The 23,067-nt window shown below is 42.3% G+C and overlaps 1 protein-coding gene across 4 annotated transcripts in view; it reads right to left on the bottom strand.

Moving 5' to 3' along the window:
• The window catches only part of MTA1 (metastasis associated 1), a 732,036-nt gene that overhangs the window by 594,107 nt on the left and 114,862 nt on the right, over positions 1-23,067 (bottom strand). The window lies entirely within an intron of this gene.

Below are 23,067 nucleotides of genomic sequence, written 5' to 3'. Positions count from 1 at the left end.
TATTGTAGGAGAGATCACTGTACTGCGTTCAGACAAACCCCTGAAGTACTGGGCAGTTAATAAACAGATTTCCAGCTCTGGCTAAAATGGCCCAAAAAACATAATTTATGCTTACCTGATAAATTCCTTTCTTCTGTAGTGTGATCAGTCCACGGGTCATCATTACTTCTGGGATATTACTCCTCCCCAACAGGAAGTGCAAGAGGATTCACCCAGCAGAGCTGCATATAGCTCCTCCCCTGTACGTCACTCCCAGTCATTCGACCAAGGACCAACGAGAAAGGAAAAGCCAAGGGTGAAGTGGTGACTGGAGTATAAATTAAAAAATATTTACCTGCCTTAAAAACAGGGCGGGCCGTGGACTGATCACACTACAGAAGAAAGGAATTTATCAGGTAAGCATAAATTATGTTTTTATTGTGTTAAGTGTGATCAGTCCACGGGTCATCATTACTTCTGGGATACCAATACCAAAGCAAAAGTACACGGATGACGGGAGGGATAGGCAGGCTCTTTATACAGAAGGAACCACTGCCTGAAGAACCTTTCTCCCAAAAATAGCCTCCGATGAAGCAAAAGTGTCAAATTTGTAAAATTTGGAAAAAGTATGAAGCGAAGACCAAGTTGCAGCCTTGCAAATCTGTTCAACAGAGGCCTCATTCTTGAAGGCCCAAGTGGAAGCCACAGCTCTAGTAGAATGAGCTGTAATTCTTTCAGGAGGCTGCTGTCCAGCAGTCTCATAAGCTAAACGAATTATGCTACGAAGCCAAAAAGAAAGAGAGGTAGCGGAAGCTTTTTGACCTCTCCTCTGCCCAGAGTAAATGACAAACAGAGAAGACGTTTGTCGAAATTCCTTAGTTGCCTGTAAGTAAAATTTTAGAGCACGGACTACATCCAGGTTGTGCAGTAGACGTTCCTTCTTTGAAGAAGGATTTGGGCATAAAGAAGGAACAACAATCTCTTGATTGATATTCCTGTTAGTAACTACCTTAGGTAAGAACCCAGGTTTAGTACGCAGGACTACCTTATCCGAATGAAAAATCAAATAAGGAGAATCACAATGTAAGGCTGATAATTCAGAGACTCTTCGAGCCGAGGAAATAGCCATTAAAAATAGAACTTTCCAAGATAACAACTTTATATCAATGGAATGAAGGGGTTCAAACGGAACGCCCTGTAAAACATTAAGAACAAGGTTTAAACTCCATGGTGGAGCAACAGTTTTAAACACAGGCTTAATCCTGGCCAAAGCCTGACAAAAAGCCTGGACGTCAGGAACTTCTGACAGACGTTTGTGTAACAGAATGGACAGAGCTGAGATCTGTCCCTTTAATGAACTAGCAGATAAACCCTTTTCTAAACCTTCTTGTAGAAAAGACAATATCCTAGGAATCCTAACCTTACTCCAAGAGTAACCTTTGGATTCACACCAATATAGGTATTTACGCCATATCTTATGGTAAATCTTTCTGGTAACAGGTTTCCTAGCCTGTATTAAGGTATCAATAACTGGCTCAGAAAACCCACGTCTTGATAAAATCAAGCGTTCAATTTCCAAGCAGTCAGCTTCAGAGAAGTTAGATTTTGATGTTTGAAGGGACCCTGTATCAGAAGGTCCTGTTTCAGAGGTAGAGACCAAGGTGGACAGGATGACATGTCCACCAGGTCTGCATACCAAGTCCTGCGTGGCCACGCAGGTGCTATTAGAATCACTGATGCTCTCTCTTGTTTGATTCTGGCAATCAATCGAGGTAGCAACGGGAAGGGTGGAAACACGTAAGCCATCCTGAAGTCCCAAGGTGCTGTCAGAGCATCTATCAGGACTGCTCCTGGATCCCTGGATCTGGACCCGTAACGAGGAAGCTTGGCGTTCTGTCGAGACGCCATGAGATCTATCTCTGGTTTGCCCCAACTTCGAAGTATTTGGGCAAAGACCTCCGGATGACGTTCCCACTCCCCCGGATGAAAAGTCTGACGACTTAAGAAATCCGCCTCCCAGTTCTCCACTCCCGGGATGTGGATTGCTGACAGGTGGCAAGAGTGAGACTCTGCCCAGCGAATTATCTTTGATACTTCCATCATAGCTAGGGAGCTTCTTGTCCCTCCCTGATGGTTGATGTAAGCTACAGTCGTGATGTTGTCAGACTGAAACCTGATGAACCCCCGAGTTGTCAACTGGGGCCAAGCCAGGAGGGCATTGAGAACTGCTCTCAATTCCAGAATGTTTATTGGCAGGAGAATCTCCTCCTGACTCCATTGTCCCTGAGCCTTCAGAGACTTCCAGACGGCACCCCAACCTAGAAGGCTGGCGCCTGTTGTTACAATTGTCCAGTCTGGTCTGCTGAATGGCATCCCCCTGGACAGATGTGGCCGAGAAAGCCACCATAGAAGAGAATTTCTGGTCTCTTGATCCAGAGAAGGGGATAGGTCTGAGTAATCCCCATTCCACTGACTTAGCATGCACAGTTGCAGTGGTCTGAGGTGTAAGCGTGCAAAGGGTACTATGTCCATTGCCGCTACCATTAAGCCGATTACCTCCATGCATTGAGCCACTGACGGGTGTTGAATGGAATGAAGGGTGCGGCAAGCACTTTGAAGTCTTGTTAGCCTGTCCTCTGTCAGGTAAATCTTCATTTCTACAGAATCTATAAGAGTCCCCAGGAAGGGAACTCTTGTGAGTGGAACGAGTGAACTTTTCTTTTTGTTCACCTTCCATCCATGTGACCTTAGAAATGCCAGCACTAACTCTGTATGAGACTTGGCAGTTTGAAAGCTTGAAGCTTGTATCAGAATGTTGTCTAGGTATGGAGCTACCGAGATTCCCCGCGGTCTTAGTACCGCCAGAAGAGCACCCAGAACCTTTGTGAAGATTCTTGGAGCTGTAGCCAATCCGAATGGAAGAGCCACAAACTGGTAATGCCTGTCTAGGAAGGCAAACCTTAGGTACCGATAATGATCTTTGTGAATCGGTATGTGAAGGTAAGCATCTTTTAAATCTACAGTGGTCATGTATTGACCCTCTTGGATCATAGGTAAAATTGTCCGAATAGTCTCCATCTTGAACGATGGAACTCTTAGGAATTTGTTTAGGATCTTTAAGTCCAGGATTGGTCTGAAAGTTCCCTCTTTTTTGGGAACCACAAACAGATTTGAGTAAAACCCCTGTCCCTGTTCCGATCGTGGAACTGGATGGATTACTCCCATTAACAAGAGCTCTTGTACGCAGCGTAGAAACGCCTCTTTCTTTGTCTGGATTGTTGACAATCTTGACAGATGAAATCTCTCTCTTGGAGGAGAGTATTTGAAGTCCAGAAGGTATCCCTGAGATATTATCTCTAGCGCCCAGGGATCCTGAACATCTCTTGCCCAAGCCTGGGCGAAGAGAGAAAGTCTGCCCCCCACTAGATCCGATCCCGGATCGGGGGCCCTCAATTCATGCTGTTTTAGGGGCAGCAGCAGGTTTCCTAGTCTGCTTGCCCTTGTTCCAGGACTGGTTAGGTTTCCAGCCTTGTCTGTAGCGAGCAACAGCTCCTTCCTGTTTTGGTGCAGAGGAAGTTGATGCTGCTCCTGCTTTGAAATTACGAAAGGAACGAAAATTAGACTGTCTAGTCTTGGCTTTGGCTTTGTCCTGAGGCAGGGCATGGCCTTTACCTCCTGTAATGTCAGCGATAATCTCTTTCAACCCGGGCCCGAATAAGGTCTGCCCTTTGAAAGGTATATTAAGCAATTTAGACTTAGAAGTAACATCAGCTGACCAGGATTTTAGCCACAGCGCCCTGCGTGCCTGAATGGCGAATCCTGAATTCTTCGCCGTAAGTTTAGTAAGATGTACTACGGCCTCCGAAATGAATGAATTAGCTAGTTTAAGGACTCTAAGCCTGTCCGTAATGTCGTCCAGAGTAGCTGAACCAATGTTCTCTTCCAGAGACTCAATCCAGAATGCCGCTGCAGCCGTGATCGGCGCAATGCATGCAAGGGGTTGCAATATAAAACCTTGTTGAACAAACATTTTCTTAAGGTAACCCTCTAACTTTTTATCCATTGGATCTGAAAAAGCACAGCTATCCTCCACCGGGATAGTGGTACGCTTAGCTAAGGTAGAAACTGCTCCCTCCACCTTAGGGACCGTTTGCCATAAGTCCCTTGTGGTGGCGTCTATTGGAAACATTTTTCTAAATATCGGAGGGGGTGAGAACGGCACACCGGGTCTATCCCACTCCTTAGTAACAATTTCAGTAAGTCTCTTAGGTATAGGAAAAACCTCAGTACTCGTCGGTACCGCAAAATATTTCCAACCTACACATTTTCTCTGGTATTGCAACTGTGTTACAATCATTCAGAGCCGCTAACACCGCTAACACCTCCCCTAGTAATACACAGAGGTTTTCCAGTTTAAATTTAAAATTTGAAATATCTGAATCCAGTCTGTTTGGATCAGAACCGTCACCCACAGAATGAAGTTCTCCGTCCTCATGTTCTGCCACCTGTGACGCAGTGTCTGACATGGCCCTAATATTATCAGCGCACTCTGTTCTCACCCCAGAGTGATCACGCTTACCTCTTAGTTCTGGTAATTTAGCCAAAACCTCAGTCATAACAGTAGCCATATCCTGTAATGTGATTTGTAATGGCCGCCCAGATGTACTCGGCGCTACAATATCACGTACCTCCCTCTGAGCGGGAGATGTAGGTACTGACACGTGAGGCGAGTTAGTCGGCATAACTCTCCCCTCGTTGTTTGGTGAAATTTGTTCAATTTGTACAGATTGACTTATATTTAAAGTAGCATCAATACAGTTAGTACATAAATTTCTATTGGGCTCCACTTTGGCATTGCAACAAATGACACAGGTATCATCCTCTGAATCAGACATGTTTAACACACTAGCAAATAAACTTGCAACTTGGAAATACAATTCAATTAGAATATATTAAAACGTACTGTGCCTTTAAGAAGCACAGAAGATCTATGACAGTTGAAAATTAATAAATTGAAACAGTTATAGCCTCAATCCTTGTAAACAACACAACTTTAGCAAAGGTTTAATCCCATTAGCAAAGATAACAAATTCTGAAAGCAGGAAACAAATTACAGAATAAACGTTTTTTATCTCAGTCAAACTATAATTCTCACAGCTCTGCTGAGAGAAATTACCTCCCTCAAAATAAGTTTTGAAGACCCCTGAGCTCTGTAGAGATGAACCGGATCATGCAGGGAATACAATGAGTTGCTGACTGAAATATTTGATGCGTAGTAAAAGCGCCAAAAAACGGCCCCTCCCCCTCACACACAGCAGTGAGGGAGAACAGAAACTGTCAGAAAACAGATTAAGCAACTGCCAAGTGGAAAAATAGTGCCCAAACATTTATTCACTCAGTACCTCAGTAAATGAAAACGATTTTACATTCCAGCAAAAACGTTAAACATAATCTCTAGTTATTAAACAGCTTTATGTATTTCTTACAGTGTAATTCTAGTGAAGTACCATTCCCCAGAATACTGAAGTGTAAAGTATACATACATGACATTATATCGGTATGGCAGGATTTTCTCATCAATTCCATTGTCAGAAAATAAAAACTGCTACATACCTCTATGCAGATTCAACTGCCCGCTGTCCCCTGATCTGAAGTTTACCTCTCCTCAGATGGCCGAGAAACAGCAATATGATCTTAACTACTCCGGCTAAAATCATAACAAAAACTCTGGTAGATTCTTCTTCAAACTCTGCCAGAGAGATAATAACACACTCCGGTGCTATTTTAAAATAACAAACTTTTGATTGAAGATATAAAACTAAGTATAATCACCATAGTCCTCTCACACATCCTATCTAGTCGTTGGGTGCAAGAGAATGACTGGGAGTGACGTAGAGGGGAGGAGCTATATGCAGCTCTGCTGGGTGAATCCTCTTGCACTTCCTGTTGGGGAGGAGTAATATCCCAGAAGTAATGATGACCCGTGGACTGATCACACTTAACAGAAGAAATATCTTTCTGCACCAGTAGTTTGGAAAGTTGAACCTCCTTACTGATAGCAAAAACAGACTTATAGCTGAACATGCAGAGATGCTTCTGTTCTGTTCCTTAAAAAGAACTTGCCAGCCACTAACTTTTGAAAAATTGTTCTAATTGCTAGATTGCCTTTTATACTGCTAGTTCTCATCTTGCACAATTATGTTCAAAACATACTGTACTCTGAGGAACATCTTAGCTTAAATAATTGCAGGAAGAGTACTCATAGGAAAAATTAAATTAATCCCAATGAACACTCATCCTGCAATTATAGGACTAGATTTAGATTACATTTGACTGGTAAGCTTTACCAAAGCTCTGTTCACATTTCCAACTCCATAGCCTTTAATGGAGTAGGACGTGTAATGAGAGCATTGGTAAAGCCTAATAGTCATATGTAATCTAGCCCATAGTGTTGTTCACCATGATTAAACAGTATTCTGTTCTATTTTTTACTGTATGGCACTTTTGATTGGTTGCAATTTTATATTTGTTATTTATTGTTGTTGTTAATATATTTTATTGTAATATTTTTATTTCTAAACATGTTCTGTGAACTTTGTGACAAATAAAACCTGTTTTATTATTTCATAATGTCTTTTGAGCTACAGTCCTTCATAATTATAAAGAAGGAATCTTAAATAATTAGTCTGTATTGTGCTTGGTAAACTGTTGCATGACATAAAAAAAAAGTATCGGTAATTGGTATCGGCAAGTATTTGAAAACAAGTATCGGTACTTGTACTCGGTCTTAAAAAAATGGTATCGGTGCAACCCTATGTACAGGTACATAAAACTTTGGTAGATTTAATTTGCAAAGCGATGAGAGCTTGGGTATGAAATTAAATAGCACAAGTTATCTCACTAATCATAACCAGTATTAAACTGCACCAAAGTAATTAGTCTCCACCCAAGACTTTATATTGGGGCATCTTAAACTACACAAGACTTGTAATCAACGCATTACATTCAAAGCCAAACAAGAAAATTATATTAGATTATATATGATAATCTAGAACTGGATAATGTTACTTCCTTGCTACTTTAACGGGAATGTGATTTTAGATACCAAAAGCCAGATCTAATTAAATGATATTTTAAAATATGGGGGGGGGGGGGGGGGTTGAGAAATTATATAGTTTGTATTGACAAATGTTGGGATAATCATTATGTTGTCACTCAACACTGAAAAGTAACTAAGAGACACCATAAACAACTTATAAATTACAACACATTTCTACTGTTACTGTATAGATCAGCCAAGTCGAAATGTTTTTAAAACAAAACATCTTTTGCTACAACTGCTTTTCAACCGCCAAACTCCACCCACCATCAGCATTATTTGGAGCACCCAATTCGCAGTTCAGTCTGCAGACAACAAAACTAGCCACAGTTTTAATGTTAGGATAAAATGCACAGTTTTTCAGTTGATATCAGGGAAACATATGTATCAATGGTAGCCTTGATAAGTCAGCAGGGTGAATTTCTAGTTCTGAGATTTATAAATCCACAATTTTCAGAGCTAAATTACATGAAGAGGGCAATATAAATAAAAAGAAAAACAAGACCATTAAAGAGAATAGAGGTGCATAATAAACAAGTGCATAATAAATCACAATGCAGATTTGTTTGACAAATTTTAAAATTTACCTCAATGTGCCGGCGCCTTGTAATGTGACAGGAGAGAGAGAAAGAAAGAGAGAGAGAGAGAGAGAGAGAGAGAGAGAGAGAGAGAAAGAGAGAAAGAGAGAAAGAGAGAGAGAAAGAGAGTTAGAACCTAAACGGAAGGCACCACTGCTTGAAGAACCTTTCTCCCAAAAGCGGCCTCAGCCGAAGCAAAAGTGTAAAATTTACAGAACTTTGAAAACGTGTGAAGAAAGGACCAAGTTGCGGCCTTGCAAATCTGTTCCACAGAAGCTTCATTCTTGAATGCCCATGAGGAAGCAACGACCCTCGTGAAATCAGCCGTAACTCTCTCTGGAGGCTGCTGTCCAGCAGTCTCATATGCAAAACGTATGATACTCTTCAGCCAGAAAGAAAGAAGTAGCCGTAGCTTTCTGTCCCCTACGTTTTCCTGCAAAAACTACAAACAAAGCAGAAGATTGGCGAAAATCCTTAGTCGCCTCTAGGTAAAACTTTAAGGCACGGACCACGTCCAAATTGTGCAGAAGTCGTTCCTTCTGAGAAGTAGGATTAGGACACAAGAAAGGAATAACAATCTCCTGATTAATGTACCGATCAGAAACAACCTTAGGAAGAAATCCTTATTTAGTATGTAAAACTATGTTATCTGAATGAAAAATAAGGTAAGGGGACTCAGAACTCTCGGCATTGCAGTATGACACTCTACGAGCAGAAGAAATAGCAACAAGAAACAAAGCTTTCCAAGATAACAACTTAATATCTAAGGAATGCATAGGCTCAAACAGAGCCCCTTGAAGAACTTAATTCAGACTCCATGGAGAAGTAACTGGCTTGAACACAGGCCTGATCCTAACCAAGGCCTGACAAAATGATTGTACATCTGGAACATCCGCCAGACGTTTGTGTAACAAAATAGATAAGGCCGAGATTTGACCCTTTAGGGAACTTGTCGAGAAACCTTTCTCCAAACCTTCTTGGAGAAAAGACAGAATTCTAGGAATCCTAACTCTACTCCATGAGTAGTCCTTGGATTCACACCAATAGAGATATTTACGCCATATATTATGGTAAATCCTGAATCATGGTCTCTATGACAGTCAGAAAAAGGAAATTTATGCTTACCTGATAAATTTATTTCTTCTACGATATGACGAGTCCACGGATTTCATCCTTACTTGTGGGATTTATCCTCCTGCTAACAGGAAGTGGCAAAGAGCACCACAGCAGAGCTGTATATATAGCTCCTCCATTCCCTCCACCTCCGTGGACTCGTCATATCTTGTAGAAGAAAACGAAATTTATGCTTACCTGATAAATGTATTTCTTCTACGATATGACGAGTCCTCGGCCCTCCCTGTCATTTTTAAGGCAGGTTTAGATTATATTATATTTTTTATAAGCTTCAGTCACCTCTGCACATTTGGCTTTTCCTTTTTCTTCCTAACTTTGGTTGAATTAATCATTTGACCAAAGTTAGGAAGAGAAAGCAAAAGCCAAATGTGCAGAGGTGACTGAAGCTTATAAAAAATATAATATAATCTAAACCTAAGCTTCAGTCACCTCTGCACATTTGGCTTTTGCTTTCTCTTCCTAACTTTGGTCAAATGATTAATTCAACCAAAGTTAGGAAGAAAAAGGAAAAGCCAAATGTGCAGAGGTGACTGAAGCTTATAAAAAATATAATATAATCTAAACCTGCCTTAAAAATGACAGGGAGGGCCGAGGACTCGTCATATCGTAGAAGAAATACATTTATCAGGTAAGCATAAATTTCGTTTTCTTCTACAAGATATGACGAGTCCACGGATTTCATCCTTACTTGTGGGATACAATACCAAAGCTACAGGACACGGATGAAAGGGAGGGACAAGACAGGAACCTAAACGCAAGGCACCACTGCTTGAAGAACCTTTCTCCAAAAACCACCCTCAGAAGAAGCAAAAGTATCAAATTTGGAAAATTTGGAAAAAGTGTGAAGAGACGACCAAGTCGCAGCCTTACAAATCTGTTCAACAGAAGCATTGTTTTTAAATGCCCATGAGGAAGCCACAGCCCTAGTAGAATGAGCCGTAATTCTTTCAGGAGGCTGCTGTCCAGCAGTCTCATATGCCAGACGGATGATACTCTTTAGCCAAAAAGAAAGAGGTAGTCGTAGCTTTCTGACCCCTACGCTTTCCAGAAAAAACAATGAATAATGAAGAAGATTGACGGAAATCCACGTCCAGGTTATGCAACATACGCTCCTTCTTAGAAGAAGGGTTAGGACATAATAAAGGAACAACAATTTCCTGATTAATATTCTTATTAGAAACAACCTTAGGAAGGAAACCAGGTTTGGTACGTAAAACCACCTTATCAGAATGGAAGATAAGATAAGGCGAATCACATTGTAACGCTGAAAGCTCAAACTCTACGAGCAGAAGAAATAGCAACCAAAAACAAAACTTTCCAAGATAACAACTTGATATCTATGGAATGCATGGGTTCAAACGGAACCCCCTGAAGAACATTAAGAACTAAATTCAAACTCCAGGGTTGAGCAATTGGTCTAAACACAGGCTTAATTCTGGTTAGAGCCTGACAAAAAGACTGAATGTCTGGAACATCTGCCAAACGTTTGTGTAGCAAAATGGACAAAGCAGAAATTTGTCCCTTTAAGGAACCCGCTGATAACCCTTTCTCCAATCCTTCTTGGAGAAAAGACAGAATCCTGGGAATCCTAACTTTACTCCATGAGTAGCTCTTGGATTCACACCAAAAAAGATATTTACGCCATATCTTATAATAGATCTTTCTAGTGACAGGCTTACGTGCCTGAATCAAAGTATCGATGACCGAATCAGAGAAACCCCGCTTAGATAAAATCAAGCATTCAATCTCCAAACAGTCAGCTGCAGAGAAATTAGATTTGGATGTTGGAAAGGACCTTGAATGAGAAGGTCCTGTCTCACTGGAAGTTTCCACGGAGGCAGAGGACATGTCCACTAGATCTGCATACCAAGTCCTGCGTGGCCATGTAGGCGCGATTAGAATTACTGAAGCTCTCTCCTGTTTGATCCAAGCAGTCACCCGGGGAAGGAGAGGAAACGGTGGAAACACATAAGCTAGGTTGAACGACCAAGGCACTGCCAAGGCATCTATCAGTTCGGCCTGAGGATCCCTCGACCTTGATCCGTATCTTGGGAGCTTGGCAATCTGTCGAGACGCCATCAGATCCAAATCCGGTCTGCCCCATCGGAGATTCAGTGAGGCAAATAGCTCCGGGTGGAGTTCCCACTCCCCCGGATGAAAAGCCTGTTGGCTTAAAAAGTCTGCTTCCCAGTTGTCCACTCCTGGGATGTAGATTGCTGACAGAAAACAAGAGTGGGCCTCCGCCCATCGAATTATCTTGGATACTTCTGTCATCGCTAAGGAACTCCTCGTTCCTCCCTGATGATTGATGTAAGCCACAGTCGTGATGTTGTCCAACTGGAATCTGATTAATTTGGCCGAAGCCAACCGAGACCACGCCTGAAGCGCATTGAATATTGCTCTCAATTCCAGAATATTGATTGGAAGTAGAGACTCCACCTGAGTCCATACACCCTGAGCCTTCAGGGAATTCCAGACTGCACCCCAGCCTAGTAGACTGTCGTCCGTTGCCACTATCACCCACGAGGGTCTGCGGAAACACGTCCCTTGGGACAGATGATCCGGTGACAACCACCAAAGAAGAGAGTCTCTGGTCTCCTGGTCCAGATTTTTCTGAGGAGATAAATTTGCATAATCCCCATTCCACTGTCCTAGCATGCACAGTTGCAGTGGTCTGAGATTAAGTCGAGCAAACTGAATGATGTCCATTGCCGCCACCATCAATCGAATTACCTCCATGCACTGAGCCACTAATGGCTGAGGATTGGACTGAAGGGCTCGGCATGTATTTAGAATCTTTGACTTCCGTCAGAAAAATCTTCATGGCTATAGAATCTATCAGAGTTCCCAAGAAGGGAAACTTTGTCTGTGGAATTAGTGAACTTTTTTCTAGATTCACCTTCCATCCGTGAGTTCTCAGAAAGGACAACACTGTGTCTGAATGAGATTTTATTAGATGATAAGTCGACGCCTGAATCAGAATATCGTCCAGATAGGGCGCCACTGCTATACCCCGCGGCCTGAGAACCGCCAGAAGGGACCCTAGAACCTTTGTGAAAATTCTGGGTGCTGTGGCCAACCCGAAGGGAAGAGCCACGAACTGAAAATGTTTGTCCAGGAAGGCAAACCTTAGGAACTGATGATAATCCTTGTGGATAGGAATATGAAGGTATGCATCCTTCAAGTCCACGATAGTCATAAATTGACCCTCTTGGATCATTGGTAAAATTGTTCGAATGGTCTCCATCTTGAAAGATGGGACTCTGAGAAACTTGTTTAGATTCTATAGATCTAAAATGGGTCTGAACGTTCCCTCTTTTTTGGGAACCACGAAAAGATTTGAGTAAAACCCCTGCCCCTGTTCTAGTCTTGGAACGGGACGAATTACTCCCATAGTAAAGAGGTCTATTACGCAACGTAAGAACGCCTCTTTATCTGGTCTACAGACAATCGTGAAAGAAAAAAATTTTGAATTCGAGTTGATACCCGTGGGTCACGATTTCCCGTGCCCAGGGGTCCTGAACATCTCTTGCCCAAGCCTGGGCAAAGAGAGAAAGTCTGCCCCCTACTAGATCAGGGGCCACCCCTTCATGCTGTCTTGGTAGTAGCAGCGGGCTTCTTGGGTTGTTTACCCTTGTTCCAAGCCTGGTTGGGTCTCCAGACGGACTTGGCCTTAGCAAAATTCCCTTCCTGTTTTGTGGAGGAAGAGGAAGAAGAGGGTACCCCTTTAAAGTTCCGAAAGGAACGAAAATTATTCTGTTTACCCCTCAATTTACCAGTCTTATCCTGAGGTAGGAGATGACCCTTACCTCCAGTGATGTCAGAGATGATTTCCTTCAAGTCAGGCCCGAATAGGGTCTTACCCTTGAAAGGAATAGCCAAAAGCTTTGACTTAGATAACACATCAGCAGACCAAGATTTTAACCATAACGCTCTACGCGCTAAAATGGCAAATCCAGCATTCTTAGCCGCCAACTTAGCAATTTGAAAGGCGTCATCTGTGATAAAAGAATTAGCCAGCTTGAGAGCCTTAATTCTATCTAAAATATCCTCTAAAGGAGTGTCAGTCTTAAGAGACTCTTCTAAGGCCTCAAACCAGAAGGCCGCCGCAGTGGTAACTGGTACAATGCATGCTGTTGGTTGCAAGAGGAAACCCTGATGAATAAACAATTTCTTGTGAAGACCCTCCAAATTCTTATCCATAGGGTCTTTGAAAGCACAGCTGTCCTCAATAGGAATAGTTGTACGCTTAGCCAGGGTAGATATAGCTCCTTCCACCTTAGGGATTGTTTGCCAAGAGTCCCGAACAGTGTCAGATATAGGATACATTTTCTTGAAATTAGGAGAGGGTGCGAACGGGATACCCGGTGTGTCCCATTCCCTCTTAATAATTTCAGAAATTCTCTTAAGAACCGGAAAAACGTCAGTGTAAGCAGGTACCTCTAAGTATTTGTCCATCTTACACAATTTCTCTTGTGGTACCACAATAGGGTCACAGTCATCCAGAGTCGCTAAAACCTCCCTAAGTAAAAGACGGAGGTGCTCAAGCTTAAATTTAAAGGACATGACGTCCGAGTCCATCTGAGGTAACGCACTTCCCGAATCGGAAAGTTCCCCCTCAGATAGAAGTTCCCTAACCCCCAATTCAGATCCCTGTGAGGGTACATCGGAAATAGCTAACAACGCATCAGAGTGTTCAGCATTCACATTGACCTCTGTCCTACTGCGCTTAACCTGTAACACTGGCAAATTAGATAATAACTCTGTAAGGGTAGTTGACATAACTGCAGCCATATCCAGCAGAGTAAATGAATTAGACGTGGTTGAGGAACCAGGCGTCGCTTGGGTGGGCGTTAAAGGTTGTGACGCTTGGGGAGAAGTTGGCGGTATACCCCGATTCCCCTCAGACTGAGAATCATCTTTACACACATTTTCCTTACATAAAATTTGTGCTTTACATTGTAAGGCCCTCTCAGTACACAAGGGACAAAAAAAAAAATCAGAGGGGGTTCCACAGTGGCATCTAAACACATAGAGCAAGGAGTTGCCTCCTCAGTGTCCGACATGTTAAACAGACTAGCAATACTGATAATAGTCGTACCTTGCTAAATATTGAGCTCTGAATTAAATTAAATGCAAAAAAAATTATAGCCCACAAAAACTGTACTGCGCCTTTAAATTTTAAAAACGCAACTATTTTACTGAAAAACTGCAAAAACGCTTTTTGGCCAGAAAAACCTATTTTAAAGTGTCCAAAATACTCCCTTAATATTGCATTCACTTGCTAGATATGCAAAAATACGATATATATCAATTAGAACAAGATCTTATTAACTATTTAAATGTTGGCCCCTGCACCACGCCACAGCTCTGCTGTGGCGCCTACCTGCCCCCGGAATGAACCTGTTGTAGGGATATAGCATGAAAGGACTTATCAATAGGATTGTAGACAACGTAGGCCTCCAGCCTCTGCTTACTATGCGATCCGGATGAAAACTGCGCGACCACCATGGGCTTACTCTAATCCTGACTAAGACCCGCATGGGTCGCAGTACAAACAACATGTATGACTGAAATAAAAAATATATGCCATGTGCCCTCTAATGCAGACAAAATCATAACACTGAGTCCTGCATCCAGTAAAAAAATAAACCACCCTAAAGCAAAAACGCATCTCCCAGCGTCCAGCCCAAGATAAGCCACAAAGGTCTTTACATACTTTTGGCAAAGGGATTTCAGGTACACCATTTCTTTTTCATTAGTGCATACTGCTTACTCTTCCCCATATAGGGGACAATGTCAGCCTGTTCTGATGCATCAAGTCTCCCCAGAAACAAAAGACTGAACATACCTCAATGCTGCTTGTAGCAAGACACCGTTCTCCAGACTGAAGATTTTCTTACACTACCTTCAGCTGTGCTGTGGGAACCATCATGGATCTTAGATAATATTTGCTAAGATCATCAACATCAGGGCAGAAAATAAGATGTCTCCACTCCTTTTGGGAAGCAATAGACTGACGATTCCCCCTGAGAAAAATAGTACTCAATGGCACCATTTTAAAATAAAAAAAAAAATTCTTGATTGAAGAATGTAAACTTTTACCTCTTCCTATTACTAACACAGGCGAAGAGAATGACTGGGGGTGGAGGGAAGGGAGGAGCTATATATACAGCTCTGCTGTGGTGCTCTTTGCCACTTCCTGTAAGCAGGAGGATAAATCCCACAAGTAAGGATGAAATCCGTGGACTCGTCATATCTCGTAGAAGAAAACCCCGCTTGGATAAAATTAAGAGTTCAATCTCCAAGCAGTCAGTTTCAGAGAAACTAGATTTGGGTTAAGGAAGGGCCCTTGAATTAGAAGGTCCTTCCTCAACGGAAGTCTCCAAGGTGGCAGAGATGATATATCCACCAGATCTGCATACCAAATCCTGCGAGGCCAAGCAGGTGCCATGAGAATCACTGATGCCCTCTCCTGCTTGATTCGAGCAATGACCCGAGGAAGAAGCGCAAACGGAGGAAATAGGTATGCTAGACTGAAAGTCCAAGGAACCGCCAGAGCATCTATCAGTTCCGCCTCGGGGTCCCTGGACCTCGACCCGTATCTCGGGAGCTTGGCATTCTGTCGAGATGCCATGAGATCTAATTCCGGCTGACCCCACTTGATAATCAGGCCGGAGAACACTTCTGGATGGAGTTCCCACTCTCCTGGATGAAAGGTCTGCCTGCTCAGGAAGTCCGCCTCCCAGTTGTCCACCCCTGGGATGTGGATCACCGACAGGCAGAAAGAATGGGCCTCCGCCCACTGAATTATCTTGGTAACCTCGGTCATCGCTAAGGAACTCCTGGTTCCTCCCTGATGATTGATGTAAGCCACTGAAGATAAGTTGTCCGACTGGTACCTGATAAACTGGACCGAGGCTAATTGAGGCCAGGCCAGAAGAGCATTGAAGATCGCTCTCAGCTCCAGGATGTTTATAGGAAGAACAGACTCTGACTGAGTCCAAACTCCCTGAGCCTTTAGAGAACCCCAGACTGCTCCCCAACCTAGAAGGCTGGTGTCTGTTGTCACAATCACCCAAGATGGTCTGCAAAAGCAGGTTCCCTGGGAGAGATTATCCAGAGACAACCACCATTGAAGAGAATCCCTGGTCTCCTGCTCCAGTAGTATTCGAGGAGACAAATCCGCATAATCTCCGTTCCATTGCCTGAGCATGCTTAATTGCAGAGGTCTGAGGTGGAACCGAGCAAACGGGATGATGTCCATTGCCGCCACCATCAGCCCGATTGCCTCCATGCACTGAGCCACTGAAGGCCGAGGAGTGGACTGAAGGACTAGACAAGTATCGATAATCTTTGATTTCCTGACTACTGTCAGAAAAATCTTCATTGATAGGGAATCTAATATAGTTCCTAAGAAAGTTACCCTTGTATTTGGGACTAAAGAACTCTTTTCCAAATGTGAGATTGCAGGAAGGATAACACCATGTCCGTGTGGAATCTTGCTTGTTGTAATGATGGCGCCTGGACTAGGATGTCGTCCAGATAGGGCACCACTGCAATGCCTCCAAACCGAAGCACCGCCAACAGCAATCCCAGAACTTGTGATGATCCCTGTGAATGGGAACATGCAGGTACACGTCCTTTAAATACACTGTTGTCATAAATTGACCCTCTTGGATCAAAGGGAGAATGGAACGAATAGTTTACATCTTTAAGGACGGTACTCCAAGAAATTTGTTTAGACTCTTGAAATCTAAAATTGGCCTGAAGGTTCCCTCTTTTTTTGGAAACCACGAACAGATTGGAATAAAATTGCAGACCCTGTTCCTGTACCGGAACAGGAACAATCACTCCCAGGTTGGAAAGGTCTCTTACGCAGTGTAAGAACGCCTTTTTGTCTGGTCTGCAGAAAATCTTGATGCAGAAACCTGCCTCTGGGAGGAAAACTTTTGAACTCTAACTTGTATCCCTGGGACACTATTTCTATTGCCCAGGGATCCTGAACATCTCAAACCCAAGCCTGAGCAAAGGAAAGTCTGTCCCCTACAAGATCCGGTCCCGGATCGGGGGGGGGCATGTCCTTCACGCGGTCTTAGATTCAACAGCAGGCTTTTTGGATTGTTTTCCCTTATTCCAAGATTGAACTTTAGAATTAGAGGTTTATGGGGGGATAATTGGAGTTAAATAATAACAGAAATGGTCCCTTATATTAGAATTACAACACATATATATGTACCTATATGTTATATAAAATATTACCAAATGGGATCCATATCTGGTGTGGGATCTCAGAGACAGAACTAAACAACTAGAAAAACTAATTGTATAAGGAATACAATAGGATTCACAGCAGAGATTACCACAGATTTAGTATTATATAGACTCCAAATAGAGGATTCAGATAAGGATTATATCAAATGTTTTAAAAAGTTCCATGTCATTCATACCTTAATATCTTTATTAATATACCTAGGAACCAACATTCACACAAAAGTAGCGGGAAAAAAAGGTTAAAAACACTTAAACCCAGTCTTGTAATAATTAGTATGCTGAGAGATCATGTAATTAACAAGTGCCTGCTGGCCAATATCTAAAGTAAGCTAAGCCCTTACAATCCGAGGGCTGATTAACTTTTAACTTATATTCTAAGCAGGCACCAAAAGAGCTATTATTTGAAAACAATGTCAGTTAGACAAGGGTAAGCAAGTTAAAAACGGCAGACAGGAGAGACAGAGCTACTCCTGCTGGGGTCTATATAATACTAAATCTGTGGTAATCTCTGCTGTGAATCCTATTGTATTCCTTATACAATTAGTTTTTCTAGTTGTTTTATTCCAAGATTGATTGGGTCTCCATGCAGGCTTAGTCTGTTCCTGTTTGGAGGCAATAGAGGAAGAATTTCCCTTGAAATTTCGAAAGGAACGAAAATTACTCTGTCATCCTTTTTGTTTGTTTCTCTATCCTGAGGGAGAAGATTAAACTTACCTTCCGTGATATCAGAGATAATCTCCGACAGGCCAGGTCCAAACAAGGTTTTCCCCTTGTAAGGAATAGCTAGAAGCTTAGACTTAGAGGACACATCCACAGACCAACGCTTTAACCATAAGGCTCTGCGAGCTAGAATAGAGAAACCCGAAATCTTTGCTCCCAGTTTGATAACTTGAAGGGAAAGCATCTGTAATAAAGGAATTAGCCAATTTAAGAGCTTTAATCCTATCCTGGATTTCGTCCAAAGAAGTTTCTGTCCTGATAGCATCAGACAGCGCATCGAACAAATATGCTGCCGCACTAGTGACGGTAGCAATGCACACAGCTGGCTGCCATTGCAGGCCCTGGTGTACATACATCTTTTTGACTAAACCCTCTAATTTCTTGTCCATGGGATCTTTGAAAGAACAACTATCCTCTATGGGAATAGTAGTTCTCTTAGCTAAGGTGGAAACGGCCCCTTCCACCTTGGGCACTGTTTTCCAACTCTCTTTGATAGAGTCGGCTATGGGAAACATCTTTTTAAAAATAGGAGATGGAGAAAAAAAAAAAAAAAAAGGTATACCCGGTCTCTCCCACTCCTTAGTAATGATCTCAGAAGCTCGGTCTGGTACTGGAAAGACATCTGTCGAGAAAGGAACCTTGAAATATTTGTTTAGTTTACTGGACTTTTTAGGAATAACGACTACCGAGGAGTCGCTGTCATCAAAAGTAGCTAAAACCTCCTTAAGTAACAGACGGAGATGTTCTAGCATAAATCTGAAAGATACCACTTCAGTGTCAGCAGGAGAAATTATACTGTCTGAATCTGAAATTTCCCCTTCAGATGCTACTACGGTATCCTCCTCTTCAGGCTTCTGGGAGGGGATCTCCGAAATAGTAACAGCAGCCTCAGAGACCTCGCTTGCTGAATGTCTGATTTTCCTCTTACGCTTTCCCTGTAACATTGGAAAGGCAGACAGAGCATCTGAAATTGTAGAAGACATATGAGAAGCGATGTCCCTCAGATTAACTCCAGCTGGAGTTAGAGAGGAAACGCATGTCCATGGAATACCATCAGACCAATTCCCTCTATATGGTAAACAAAGTACAGGGAGCGCTAATGAAAGCTGCTAACACAATAGAGGGATAAAAAAGTGAAATTATATTATGAAAGATTAAAATTGCTGAATTGGTGTTTAATAAATATTTTTAAATATACAATACCTAGCTAAAATATGTATGGGTAAAGAAACAAAAACAGTTCAATAAAAAACAATTGGATTAAAAAACCACCGGTGGTATAAAAATATATAATATGAGAGATATTCGTTTATTGACCAAAGCGACTCATCCAGAATACGAAGCCTTGGTGTATTCTGGGTGAGTCGCTTTGGTCAATAAACGAATACATTAAGGTTATTAACCTGGTCGCAGATCATCTGTCGAGTCATTGCCAAGTTTTCACTCATTTGTTATATTCATTCAGCCACAAACTTATTTAGACGCTCTCCTCAAAATAGAACTGAACCATTGTTTTTTCTACAACGGACTTGTTTGCTATGTCTCATATTATATATTTTTATACCACCGGTGGTTTTTTAATACAATTGTTTTTTATTGAACTGTTTTTGTTTCTTTACCCATACATATTTTAGCAAGGTATTGGTGTTTAATAAATATTTTTTAAATATACAATTAAGCAATTTTAATCTTTCATAATATAATTTCACTTTTTTTATCCCTCTATTGTGTTAGCAGCTTTCATTAGCGCTCCCTGTACTTTGTTTACCATTAGTCATTATCTGGAGGTATATTGGAACTAACCTCTTTCTTTCAGGGTAGCCACATTTGTGCTAATTCTAGACCCCTTTTTTCTTTGTATGCAATTCCCTCTATACACAGGGTCACAGAAAAGTTAAGAAAAATCAACTGCAGCTAAATCTAAACTCCCAACCTCCTGGTTGCAAGATGGCTAAGCTATCCACCGGCCACTAAAACTTACTGTTGGTCGGACAGAAGACTGCAGAGTGGGGAAAAGGAATAAATCCTTGATTTTCTGACCTCTGAAAGACATCTCCTAGATAAAGAATCAAATAAAAAGGTCCAAGCATAGCGCGCCTGGTGTTCCCAGATGGTCTCCCATCCAGGTACTGACCAGACCTGACCCTGAATAACTTCCGAGATCAAACTAAATCGGGTGCATTCAGGGTATTGTGGCGATAGTCCCAAATAAATTACCCTTGTGGATAGAACAAGGGAACTCTTCTCCAGATTCATTTCCCATTTGTCAGGGTGCCAGGAATCAGACAGATGAGAAGTGCAAAAATAATCACACCTTTATTAATAACAAAAAAATAATAAAAAGTCCACAAGTCAAATAAGCCAGGAGTCAAAGCCAGAGCAGTCAGATGAGCTGAGTCAGGTGCCAAAGCGAATAGTCAGTCGAGCCGGAATCAGGAACAAGGAGAACAGCAAAGTTAGGAACAAGCCAGGGATCAGGAACCAGAAGGGACGTCAGACAGCCAGGTAATACACAGGAACTGGAACTCACAAACAGGTCTGAAACAACGCAAGGGCAAAGCATACTGAACAGAGGCCCTTTAAATAATAAGTGATGACATCACAATTCTGAGAATGCAACCCGTCTCAAACGGATGATGTACACCAGTCTGACCATAAGAGGGTGTGCAGGAAATGAGCAGCATCACACACTCTGCACCAGACTCTGCAAGAGAGGTGAGTAAAATGGCTGCCAGCAGCACATGGCAAACAAAGCAAGGGAAAAACCCTGACACCCATCCCCGGAAAAGGAGGATTGGACAAGATCTCTTAAAAAGAGAGAGAGTTAGCTCCACGTCAGGATGATACCTGAACTATATATTGTCCAGAAAAACACACTTGCAATATCCCAAGACCTAAAGGTCTGACTGGGATGGCGCAAACTAAGAAAACTAGAGAAGATTTTGATTAAGGAAACAATAAAGGTCTAAGTTCGTTATGAACAGGCCCACTAGAACCAAAGGAGAATGGATACTACTTTGAAGGACAGAATCTGAAATATGAGGTAAATACCTATATCCCGTTCCCAAAACCGGGACTGGAACTGTCACTCCCAGAGATGAAGACCCTGAATCCAGTTCAAGGAATGCCTCTCATCCTACTTGGATTGCAGATACTCTAGAAAGAGAAATCTGCCCCTGGGAGGAAAACTTAGATTGGACTTGAAAAAGGCATGACCCAAACAAAGTCTCATCCTTAAAAGGAGACACTAGAAGCGTGTATTTGGAGGAAACAGAAAGAATTGAATCTGCAACTGCAGAATTATAAAGCCTAGGCTGTACCACTAAACCACAGGAAGGCTTCTCAGCTGACCATAAATTTCAGCCACAATGCCCGGCGGCAAGTATAGCAAGTCTAATAAGACAAGACATTGCTCTAAATGAACAATTAAACCTCCAGTTTCTTATCTATGTCAGAAAGAAAACTGGATTATCTGCGCAGAGATCTAAATTCTCTGATTAAAAGTAGAAAGTTCCCTTCTACTAAAGACACCGTGCATTTCAAGAGATAGCGACAGAAAATCCTAAAAAGGACGTGAGACAGGGAGAAATATCCCCAGATTCTCTATAACAATCCTGGGAACATCTCACAGCATGTTTAGAACCCTTCCAGAGAGGAATGAAAAATATAAAACTGATAAAGTTCACAAAACTTCAAAGGAAAGACAACGATAGGGACCGGTGTCATCCAGTCAGTCAAGACCTCCTGACAATATAAGAGGCTTTGAAGCAAACAACTGAAGGATACCACTACAGTAACAGATGAAGGAATTATACTGTCCAGATCTGAGATTTCAGCCTCAGAAACTACTGGCGAATCCTCCTCACTAACTTGGAAGACAAACCTGCGTAGCAGCATGTTGAGCACAAACCCTCTTATCTGAGAATTAAAATGTCCTCTTGCCTTTTCCCTGAAGTAAAGGAAAACAGACCAAGCCACAGATACCGCAGAAGCTACCTGAGCTTGCAACTTCTGTAAGCCAATACACTCCTAGAGGAGATTGAGAGGAACCACAGGGCGCTGCATGTGAAGCCATATAGGCTTGGGACATAAAAGGAGAAAGCTGTGGCAGTGTCTTAACAGCAACATCCTTGGAGACATGAAGTTCAAACCAATCTGTACATTTAATAGCATTTGCAAAATCACAGGTACAGAAAAAATAAATGTTTAAACCAATTCTTAGTTGAGCAAGCATTCCACACACTTCAGCATCAGAAGGAGGAATTATACTGCATGAATCCGAAATTTCACCCTCAGATGCACCCGAAGAATTTTCATCCTCTTTCTTCTGAGAGGAAATACTTTGATGAGCCCCTTCAAAATCAGAAACCTTACTTACTGTTTCTTTAAAATTTCCTTTTGCGTTTTCCCTGCAACATGGGAAAAGCAGACAGCGCCTCAGATACCACAGAAGATACCTGGGCAGTAATATCTTGCAAAATAACTCCAGACGGAGCATGAGAGTAAACGCAGGGCACTGCATGTACAGATGAATAGGATTGGGACGCTTGAGGAGAAAGCTGCAGCACATCTGAAACAGGAGTCTCCTGAACAGCATCCGCTTTAGCTAATGATGGCTCAGGGTCAAAAACAGAATTTATGTTTACCTGATAAATTACTTTCTCCAACGGTGTGTCCGGTCCACGGCGTCATCCTTACTTGTGGGATATTCTCTTCCCCAACAGGAAATGGCAAAGAGCCCAGCAAAGCTGGTCACATGATCCCTCCTAGGCTCCGCCTTCCCCAGTCATTCGACCGACGTAAAGGAGGAATATTTGCATAGGAGAAATCATATGATACCGTGGTGACTGTAGTTAGAGAAAATAAATCATCAGACCTGATTAAAAAAAAACCAGGGCGGGCCGTGGACCGGACACACCGTTGGAGAAAGTAATTTATCAGGTAAACATAAATTCTGTTTTCTCCAACATAGGTGTGTCCGGTCCACGGCGTCATCCTTACTTGTGGGAACCAATACCAAAGCTTTAGGACACGGATGATGGGAGGGAGCAAATCAGGTCACCTAGATGGAAGGCACCACGGCTTGCAAAACCTTTCTCCCAAAAATAGCCTCAGAAGAAGCAAAAGTATCAAATTTGTAAAATTTGGTAAAAGTGTGCAGTGAAGACCAAGTCGCTGCCTTACATATCTGATCAACAGAAGCCTCGTTCTTGAAGGCCCATGTGGAAGCCACAGCCCTAGTGGAATGAGCTGTGATTCTTTCAGGAGGCTGCCGTCCGGCAG

This window comes from Bombina bombina, chromosome 1 (assembly GCF_027579735.1).
Source record: "Bombina bombina isolate aBomBom1 chromosome 1, aBomBom1.pri, whole genome shotgun sequence".
Taxonomy (NCBI): Eukaryota; Metazoa; Chordata; class Amphibia; order Anura; family Bombinatoridae; genus Bombina; species Bombina bombina.
Note: the sequence above shows the minus strand (reverse complement) of the source record. Positions and strands in the feature narration are given on the sequence as shown.